The following is a 10,546-nucleotide window of genomic DNA, read 5'->3' as shown; positions in this document are numbered from 1 at the left end:
CACCACACACAGCACACACCCCACCTACACACACCACGCAGGCACCACTCATTACACATCTTACACACACTATATGCCACCCACACATGCCCCCCACACCACATATTACACATACCATATACACCACACAAATCCACAGAAGCACACACCACACACCCACACACAAACCATATACATACACACACATCCCACACACACATACAGCACAAATTACACACACACCACATGCACATACACACTATATACCACACACAGTATGCACCCACACACACATACACACAGCACAAATTACGAACACACACTCACAACTACACACATTACACACACCACAAAAACTATACACCCCACACAGTATATACACCCCTCACACACATACACACAACACAAACTACACAACACACCACAGAAACACACATTATATGCACTATACAAGCTATGCACCCCACACACACCACACGTTATACAGCAAACACACATACACACACACACACGAGTCCTGTATTAGAATTGTTAGGAAGTGGGGCATAGTAACCTGCATTTTAACAACCAATCCTGAAGTTTGAGAGGCACAGCTTTTATATGAGCCAGACTTCAAACCTTTAAACCCCTTTGATTGGTGGGCAGGCAGAGGGCAGCTTTAGTGGGTAACAGCAAAGTGTGCCGTGCACAGCACCCCATGTGGGCCAGCATCCCATGCCATTTTCATGACAGCCCTAGAAGCTGCAGATTGTCACTGTGAATCTCAAACCCTGCAGGTTTGCAAACGTACAGAATCCTCCTATCTCAGGAATGTCTATGGTTCCTGAAGAAAAAAATATATACATGTAGCTAATCTTGTTAATTCTGGAGGCCAAAAAAAAAACAATGTCCTGCAGTCATGAGGTCATGGCCCTTCTTGTGGTGAGCTCGTCAGTCCCAAGCGCCAGGAGGGCTCTCCAGGCACCAGCTGAGCCTTACAACACCCTTGGGCAGCCCCACCTGGCCCCGCACTGCCTCCTTCCCTTCTTGCAACAAAAAATTCAATGTCAAGGCAGACTGATAATGAGGATGATGTAATTAAAACTCCCCAGGACCAGACTCTCCACCCTGACTTTTCTAAAGGTCCATTCATCCCATCAATATCTTAGAAGGATGGGCCACATTCCTCCCTCCCAGTCTGCGGAAACTATGGGGACAGGCCCAGGGGTGAGCAGAGAGCTCCCTCGCCCAGTGGAAAGGGCCTCTGCTCTGTCCCCCTCCTCTTCAGTTTTCTTTGGAGACAAGAGGCTGTTCTTCCTTTGAAAGGAGGAGGCTTAGTAAGAGTGGGATGAGGAGGGTGTCTTCCAGGGATGAAGCTTTGCTGTGGTCCAGGAATTGTGGGGAGCCAACATGTCCTGTGTCCCCAAATTACTGCCGGAAGGGGCTGCAGGGCCCCAGGAGACACTCAGCACCCTCCTACAGCCTTCTCTGGCAGGTCCAAGGCAACTTCTTCTCCCTTCTTCCCTCCTTGGCCTTCTGGAGGAGTTTGAAGAGTCCTTCACCATGTCCTCTGGGAAGCACATGAAGACGATGACTTTTTAAGGCAGTGTCTCTTCCATTCACCTTGACTTTGGCAGCACTGATTTTTCAAAACCCATCTCAATGTATATATACCTTCCTGTTTAATTTAATAAAAATTAGCTCACCAAATTCCACCCTGGAGTAATTCACCAAAGTCACAAATTCACTTGAAAGAAATGTATCCAAGGGGTCTGTGGATGGAAGTCAAAGAGTCTGAGAACTTGAACGGGGAAAGAATTCCATCTTTATTTCCAACCAACTTCTAACTAGAATTTAGCCTTGTCTTCACATAAAAAGACACGTGTGAGCCGAGATCACCCCACTGCACTCCAGCCTGGGCGACAGAGCGAGACTCTGTCACAAGACCTTCCCAGAGGAAGAGTCACAAGACCTTCCCAGAACATCTGGGGCAGGAATCCGGGCAAGGCAAACATAGCCCTTGACACCAAGCTTGCCGGGCTACAGGAGATGGCTGCAAGGGAACAGACACTGGGCTCCACCCCTGCCTGGCAGTGGAAAGGCAGAGAATCTCCTGTTTGAATTGCATAATCCCTGGGGGTGTTTGGGTGATTGGGGGAGTAAGGAAACATCCTGAGAAGGATACAGGACCTCCCATTAGTCTGTATCTCGGGACTCAAGCTGATGCTCTGAAAAAATCATGGCAGCGTTTGTATTCCAACATACCTAATTTTATCACTTAAAAATTTAGCTTAGGCTAGGCGTGGTAGGGGTTAGCCCTATAATCCCAGCACTTTGGGAGGCCGAGGCTGACAGATCACTTGATGTAAGGAGTTCGAGACCAGCCCGGCCAACATAGTGAAACACTGTCTCTATCTACTAAAAATAAAAGAATTAGCTGGGCATGGTGACGCATGCCTGTAGTCCCAGCTACTCAGGAGACTGAGGCAGGAGAATTGCTTGAACCCGGGAGGTGGAGATCACAGTGAGCTGAGATCATGCCATTGCACTCCAACCTGGGCAACAGAGCAAGACTCTGTCTCAAAAAAAAAAAAAAAGTTTATCCTAGCTATCTTCCCACACCATCACATATACAGACACCTCAATACTCTAACCAATGAATAGAATTCTAGACTTTGTATATACCGTAATTTATTTATCAATCCTTCATTGACACTCAGTTATGGGTTTTCCCCAGTTATTTGCCATTATAGACCAGGCTACAGTAAAATTGCTTGAACGTGGGTTTTTACAATCAGATTCAATTCTTTCTAAAAGCTGGAATCCTGAGTGGAATGACAAGGCAAACAAGGTGGGCAGAGTTCCAAATGTGTTGACTCTTGACAAATTGTCCTCTGCAAACAGTATGTGAAAGTGACCACTTCAGCAAGCATTCTGTTATTGCAGTGATGTTGTAGATTAACCTGGGGGGAATGTGGTATAGTCTTTCACCGAAGAGTCTCCTGCATTTCCCTTTGTTCAAGTCTTCTTTTGGATCTTTCAGTAAAGGTTTTTAGTGTCCCATATATAGGTGTATTCATTTCACTATGGGTACCATAGCAAAGTCCCACAGACTGGGTGGCTTAAACAGAAGAAATGTATGGTCTCATGGTTCTGGAAGCCAGAAGTCTGAGATCCAGGTGTCAGGAGGGCTGGCTCCTCCCCAGGCTGTGAGGGAGAAGCAACCCCAGGCCTCTCTCTCAACTTCTGGAGGTGTGCGGGAGTGTCTGGTGTTCCTTGGCTTGTAGAAGAATCACCCAATGTCTGCCTTTATCTCTACATGGGTTCTCCCTCTGTGCTGGTGTGTGTCCAAGTTTTCCCCCTTTATAAGGTTACCAGCCATGTTGGGCTAGGGGGCCCTCCCTACTCCAGTATGGCCTCATCTTAACTTAGCTAATTAAATATAACTGACAGGACTCCACTTCCACAGTCTGAGGTATTGGGGACTAGGATTTCAACATCTGTATGTGATGGAGGCACAATTCAATCCATAACAATAGATATCACATGTGTCTTTTTTTTTGAGACAGAGTCTCTGTCACCCAGGCTGGAGTGCAGTGGTGCAATCTTGGCTCACTGCAACCTCCGCCTCCCGGGTTCAAGTGATTCTCCTGCCTCAGCCTCCAGAGTAGCTGAGATTACAGGCACCTGCCACCATGCCTGGCTAATTTTTGTATTTTTAGTAGAGACAGGATTTCACCGTGTTGGTCAGGCTGGTCTCGAACTCCTGACCTCGTGATCTGCATGCCTCAGCCTCCCAAAGTGCTGGGATTACAGGTGTCAGCTACCGTGCCCAGCCTCACATGTGTCTTTTTATGTGTATTACAAAATATTGTAAGTTTTCAATAATAATATGAATAGTATTGTTAAAATTACATCTTCCTGTTGCTGAAATTTAGAAAAATGCTTACATTTTGTAAATTTACTTTGGATCTGACCACAAAATTATGTTATATTAATTCAAATAAATTTTATTATCTTGTATTTTCTACATGCAAATAAATAATTAAACTTGTATCTCAGGCCGGGCGCGGTGGCTCAAGCCTGTAATCCCAGCACTTTGGGAGGCCGAGACGGGCGGATCACGAGGTCAGGAGATCGAGACCATCCTGGCTAACACGGTGAAACCCCGTCTCTACTAAAAACTACAAAAAACTAGCCGGGCGAGGTGGCGGCGCCTGTAGTCCCAGCTACCCGGGAGGCTGAGGCAGGAGAATGGCATGAACCCGGGAGGCGGAGCTTGCAGTGAGCTGAGATCCGGCCACAGCACTTCAGCCGGGGTGACAGAGCGAGACTCCGTCTCAAAAAAAAAAAATAAATAAATAAATAAATAAATAAATAAATAAATAAATAAATAAACTTGTATCTCTTACTTTTAAATATTTACGTCTTTTTCCCTGTCCTTGCAGTGATCTTAAGACAATGTGAAATACCTAAATGTGTTGTCAGTATCTGTATTTTTTCTGACAATAAGAGAAATGTGGCCGGGCGCGGTGGCTCACGCTTGTAATCCCAGCACTTTGGGAGGCCGAGGCGGGCGGATCACAAGGTCAGGAGATCGAGACCACAGTGAAACCCCATCTCTACTAAAAATACAAAAAAAAAAAATTAGCCGGGCACGGTGGCGGGCGCCTGTAGTCCCAGCTACTCAGGAGGCTGAGGCAGGAGAATGGCTTGAACCCGGGAGGCAGAGCTTGCAGTGAGTTGAGATCCGGCCACTGCACTCCAGCCTGGGTGACAGAGCGAGACTCTGTCTCTCCGTCTCAAAAAAAAAAAAAAAAGAGAAATGTTTCCAAAATGTCAGTATTAAATATGGTACTTACTATATGTCTATTTTATGCACTTTTTAAAATATTTACATTTCAAAGTTTATCCACACAGAGATTAGAAACCGTGTGTGTGTGTGTGTGTGTGTGTGTGTGTGTGTGTGTGTGTGTGTAGTGTTTAGCTTCTAAACAGATGGAATTCTAGGTAATCCAGCAAGGACCTGGCCATTCCACTGGAGGCCTGCCATGTCAGAGTCTCTGGGGTGCGTTTCCTCTTGGATGAGATTCTTCAGATAAGAATTCTCCAGTCTCCTTCAAGGAGGCAGGTACATGCCTAGCCCTGTGTATGGGAGCCAAGCAGAATGGAGAAGATCTGTCCCTGTACTGGGCAGACTTCCTTCTCACTCTGTCCACCTGTGTCTGGGGTTTCCTAGTGCAGAGTCTTGTCATTCCATTTCTGCTGAGAATACATCTCCAACTCCTGCTGGTGTGGCTGGGATGGTTGCATGGCCATATTCATGGGTAAGATTAGGAAATAATTTTCTTTTTTGTTCTATTCAACCTTAAGTATGTTTCTCCCTTTGTGGAATTACATGCAAAGATTTTTGGGGTTTTGTTTTTTTCCTTTTAATCCTTTGAAAAATACTTCAAATATTGTGGGAATTGGCCACCACTTCAAGGTTACATTAGTCTATAAAACTGTGTGTGATGCCTTTTATGGAAGTAGAACTTTGACATTTTTATTTCTTCGGTAATGTTTGGTACACTCAGAATTCTTCTCATTTTTGAGGCAGTGTGATTGTGCTTTCTGAGAAAATCATCAATTCTATGTGGATCTCCAAATTTACTGATTTAAAAAGGACATCTTAATCTCTCATAATTGGACTTTTTTTTTTTTTTTTTGAGACAGAGTCTGGTTCTTGTCACCCAGGCTGGAGTGCAGTGGCGCTATCTCAGCCTACTGCAACCTCCGCCTCCCAAGTGCAATCAATTTTTCTACCTCAGGCTCCTGAGTAGCTGGGATTACAGGCACCCACCACCACACCTGGCTAATTTTTGTACTTTTAGTGGAGACAGGGTTTCGTCATGTTGGCCAGGCTAGTCTTGAACTCCTGACCTCAGGTGATCCACTCACCTCGGCCTCCCAAAGTGCTAGGATTACAGGCGTGAGCCACTGCACCCGGCCTATAATGGGACTCTTGCCACTTCCAAGGCTGTATTCTCCCTTTCCTACTTGATCAGGCTTATGAGACAGGTTGTGTGTGCTTGTGTGAGTGCTGGGGGAGGGAGGGGTTACCAGACTGAGGATTCATGGACCTTATCTGCTGGGTTTCTTTTATACTTACATGACATTTCAAAGACTACTACATTTTTGTTTTTCTTGCTTCTTTCTTTTTCTTTAGGCTTACTTTGCTTTTTATCTAGCTTCATGGGTTAAGTACTTCATTCAAATCTTTTGAACCATAATGGTTTCTATGAAATGATTTTGCGTTGTAATTTTTTCTCCCAGAGTCACCTGGCTGTATACAATCAGCTCTGATTGTTCTGCCCTTCCTGTTCACATCAAAACACGGCGCCTTTAGCTTTGATTTCCCCTCCTCTACAAAAGTAACCTCGAATCTTTTGCAAATCCAACTGGAGGAAAACTAAGCCAGGATTGCGGCGCCTCTGGGCTGTCTTGTCTTGCTTAAACCAGTTTAAATCCAAGCAATACTCATAGAAGAGGACATCAGGAACACAAAAGACAGCCTCAGGGGGCCTAACTCAACAGCACCAGGCAGAGGACCAAACCAGGCCAAATGGAGACAAAGCTGGACAGCCCTTGACAGCGGCTCTCGGCCACTCAGTAGAGAAAAGCCCTCGCTGGGCAGCAGAATCAGATGAGCACCCTCTGGCAGGCTGGGGGCAGAGCACGCTGAGTGACAGTGGAGTGAGAGTCACCCAGCAGAGCAGGGAAGTAGTGGGAGCCGGCAGCCAGGGCAGCTGCCTGCCTTTTGCAGGGCCCCGCAGCACAAGGGCCCCTGGAGTGGACTGGCTGAGAACCACAACCGTCTCCCTCGACCTCATGAGAGGGCCTCTAGTCCAGATAACTCTGACAACATCTCTGAATTGTTTAATGTTGTTTTGGGGCTACAGATGGTTTCCAGGGCACTTCCAAACACTTATAATTTTAGATTGATTTAGAAGCTAAAAAATATGGTATGGAAAATACAATCACACTCTTCTCCCTTCCCCACTGGTCTTTGCATCCTAACACCTCCTAAACCCCCAAATTTACGACCCTCCCTCCATCATCTCACTGGCTTATCATGACGGTCATTCTGCAATCAGGCCTTTCTTTATTTCTCCTCTGGAAGGAACTCCTGGGGGCTATCGTGCGTTTAATGCTCAGACAGCTCTGCAGGTCTGAAAGTCACGCAGATCATAACCTTTGGGCCCTATTCCACCACCTTCCCCAGCCCACCCCACCTCACCCCATCTATCTTGCAAGCCCCATCAGCCTATCACATTTTACGACTCGTTCTTCACTCTGCTTAGTATCTGTTGACCCAGGTTGCTAAACAATTTTACACAGCTGTGCAGCCAGACCAGAAGTCGGCAGTTTCATATCTGTCTGCAATAAAGTTGGCTTGATGAAGTGGTTTCTTGGATTGCTCCACTTAGGATTTCTTAAATCAGCTGCGTCTGACACTGCAGATTTAGTGGACATCCAAGCGGATACCAGAGCAGTGAGCCCCGCACGGCCCTTACACACACTGGCCCTGGACACCCCCAGACTCCACCTGGCCAGGGAAACCCGAAACTCTCTTTTTGCAACAGGTGGACCACAACCATGGCTGTCAGGAAACTAGTTAGGAGTAATTCATGGACTGTATCTGTTGGCCCTTGGGCCTCTAAATGTGAGGAAATCTGATAGCTGCTGGAGCCAGCGTCTGCCCAGGTTGCTCCAGCATGCCCTACCAGGGAGGCCAGAGGCCTCGTGCACATCCGTCCTGCCAGGAAACTCCTGAGGAGGGCCGAGGTTTAGGGATCCACAGTGCCCTTAGTCTGCCCGGGGGAAGGGGCCATCCCTAGAGACCTACAGACCACAAACAATTGTATGTGTGCACCCATGCTCACAGCAGTGTAACTGACGGTGGATGACAGGTGGAAGCAACACAAGTGTCCATCAGCTGATGAATGGACGAACAAAACGTGGTCTAGCCACACCATGGAGTATTCCTCCGCCCCAAAAGGAAAGAAATTCTGACACACGCTACCACAGGGATGAACCCTGAGAACGTGATGCTCAGTGAAATGAGCAGATCACAGAAAGTCAAATACTCTATGACCCTACTTACCTGAGGCACCCAGGGGAGTCAGATTCACAGAGATGGGAAATGGAATGGTGGTTTCCAAAAATGGAACGGGGGTAGCTGCTTAGTGGGTATAGAGTTTTGTAAGACAAATAAGTTCTGGAGATTGGCCTCACAACAATGTGAACGTCCTTCACAGTACTGAACTGTACACTTAAAAATGGTTAAGATAGTAAATTTTGTGTTGTGTGCTTTTCACTGCAATTTAAAAAAGAAAAAACACATTGCGAATGTATGATATGATCCATATTATACTTGCCATCAACAGTACTTGAAGTTCTTCAGCTCTCGGACTGTACACACCAAGAATCCCACCTTGATAAGTCCGGATACTGCTGGTGTGGAATTCAGCAACACAGAACACCTTTCAGCTGATATTGCAAAGTGTCTGTCCCTGAACTTGCAGGTAACAGTGATTCAAGACCTGAGCTCTGTCTCCCACAGGGGGCTGAGATGCATCAGCCCAAAGCCCTGTAGCCAGGAAGGGCTTTCTTCCTGCTCCCTTGTGAAGACGAAAATGCTTGTAAGACGCTGGGGGTCAGGGCAGGAAGATAATACTGCCTTCTAAGCCCAGGCATTTGCTTTAGTGGCCCTGTGGTGTGGTGAGATGCCCTTAGCCACTTCCTTTCCTCTAATGATGTGGGTTAAGTACACTGAGCTAAGCAGCTCCAGTGACTGGCAGGGAGCAGCAGCGAACCAAGCACCAGAAATACCAGCGCTTAGCACCAAGCAGCCCTCAGAACCTGCTTCAGGCTCCTCATGTGGGTGGCTGGCATGAACGTTAGGCAGCAGACCTGGATAGGGCAAGGGGCACACGGCTCGCCTCCTCATTGTACTCTACTTCTTGACAAGGACTCTAAAAGCACAAGACTGGGGACCTATTGCTGGAGGAAAACCACCCCAACACCTAGAGACCCAAAATGTAGTGTCTTAAAATAACCACCATTTTTATTTTGTTCATACATCTGCAATTTAAGCAGTGCCCAGCAAGGACAGCTTGCCTCCGCCCTCAGAGCATCAGCTGCGGTGGCTAGGAGATGGGAAGCTCTGCAGGATCACTCACTGATGTGTTGGGCAGTTGGTGCTGGCTTGGCTGGGACCTCGGCTGTCGTGGCCTCTCCGTGTGGCTGCTAGGCTTCCTCCCAGCATGGCAGCTAAGGTCCAAGAACAAGGGTCTTGAGAGTCAGGCAGAAGCTGTGTCATCTTTTCTAATCAAACCTCAAACTCACACATTGTCATTTCCACCACTGAAGCCAGCCCGTATTCAAGGGAGGAGGATTAGACTCTATTTCGGGATGACAAGAGTGTCCAAGAATTTGCAAGATACGCTTTTAAACCACCGCTCTTGGCAAGTTACTTGTCACTGACTACGAGCTGGTCTCTGTGTGCCTTAGTTTCCCTGCGTGTAGGTCACCCTGAGGCTTACACAGCTGACGTAGACAAGCCTCTCGGCACCATGCTTATCCATCAGGGGATATTTGCTATGGATCATGCAACCCCGCAGATGGAGAGGCTGGTTAGCATGATTGCCATTTTGTAAAAGAGGAAGATAGAGCACAGTGAGATGTTGAGAGTTGTGTGAGTACACCAAGCTTGCTAGGGAAAAGATCAAAACCAGAAAATCATCTCCCCAGCCAGTTGAAGGAGTTTCCCAAAGTTCCTGAAAGCAGATAAAGGCTTTTGCTCTTTTTGTGGAGAAAACCATTGCTAAGAGGGTTCCGGAGAAGAGTCACAGCAGGAGGCCTGCGCTGGAGCAGAGGGTCTGTGAGCCAGGAAGCCAGGGGGCAGGACTTCAGCTGGAAGATATTGGGAAATATGAAACGCGAAGGAGCCAATATGAAATGCTGAAGAGGCCATTTTTTGCAACCTTTTACATTTTGTTAATGATTTACACACCAGGCAATGACCCTAATGCCCTGAGGATTTGCAGAGGGCCAGATAGTGATAGCCGGCCCTGAAGTTGCAGACGAGGAATGTAAGAGAAAAGCAGCCCTCCTGCTGCTCTCAACTCAGGCCCCACACCCTGGCTCAAGCTGGTCTCACGATGTCCACCGTTGCCTCCGAGGCCTTCAGGGACCACCTAGTACAGCTTTCTCCCTCCTGGAATCTGCAAACCACCTTTGAGGAACGTGGCCCCTGCCACGCTCAGAAACAACCTAGACACAGGATTCTCTTCCCTACTAGCTCATGGAATGTCCACAAATCCCAGTACAGTGGCCTCAGCCATGTGCCCCAGGGCCTTGGCCTCAGAGAGGTCTCAGGGCTCCTGTCTTCCGTGGAGTTGCAGCCTTGGCCCCTCTGGAAGTGGAGGAGACCAGGATCTCTCTTGTGGCTCTGCCCAGTGACTCACTCTGGTGTCCTGGTGTCCCCTGAGGACACCTCTCCACTTGTCAATCACTGCCCTGAACTCCCTGGCTGAAGGCAAGT

The sequence above is a fragment of the Piliocolobus tephrosceles genome, chromosome 14 (assembly GCF_002776525.5).
Source record: "Piliocolobus tephrosceles isolate RC106 chromosome 14, ASM277652v3, whole genome shotgun sequence".
In the NCBI taxonomy this organism is placed as follows: Eukaryota; Metazoa; Chordata; class Mammalia; order Primates; family Cercopithecidae; genus Piliocolobus; species Piliocolobus tephrosceles.
This window is presented reverse-complemented; position numbering follows the sequence as displayed.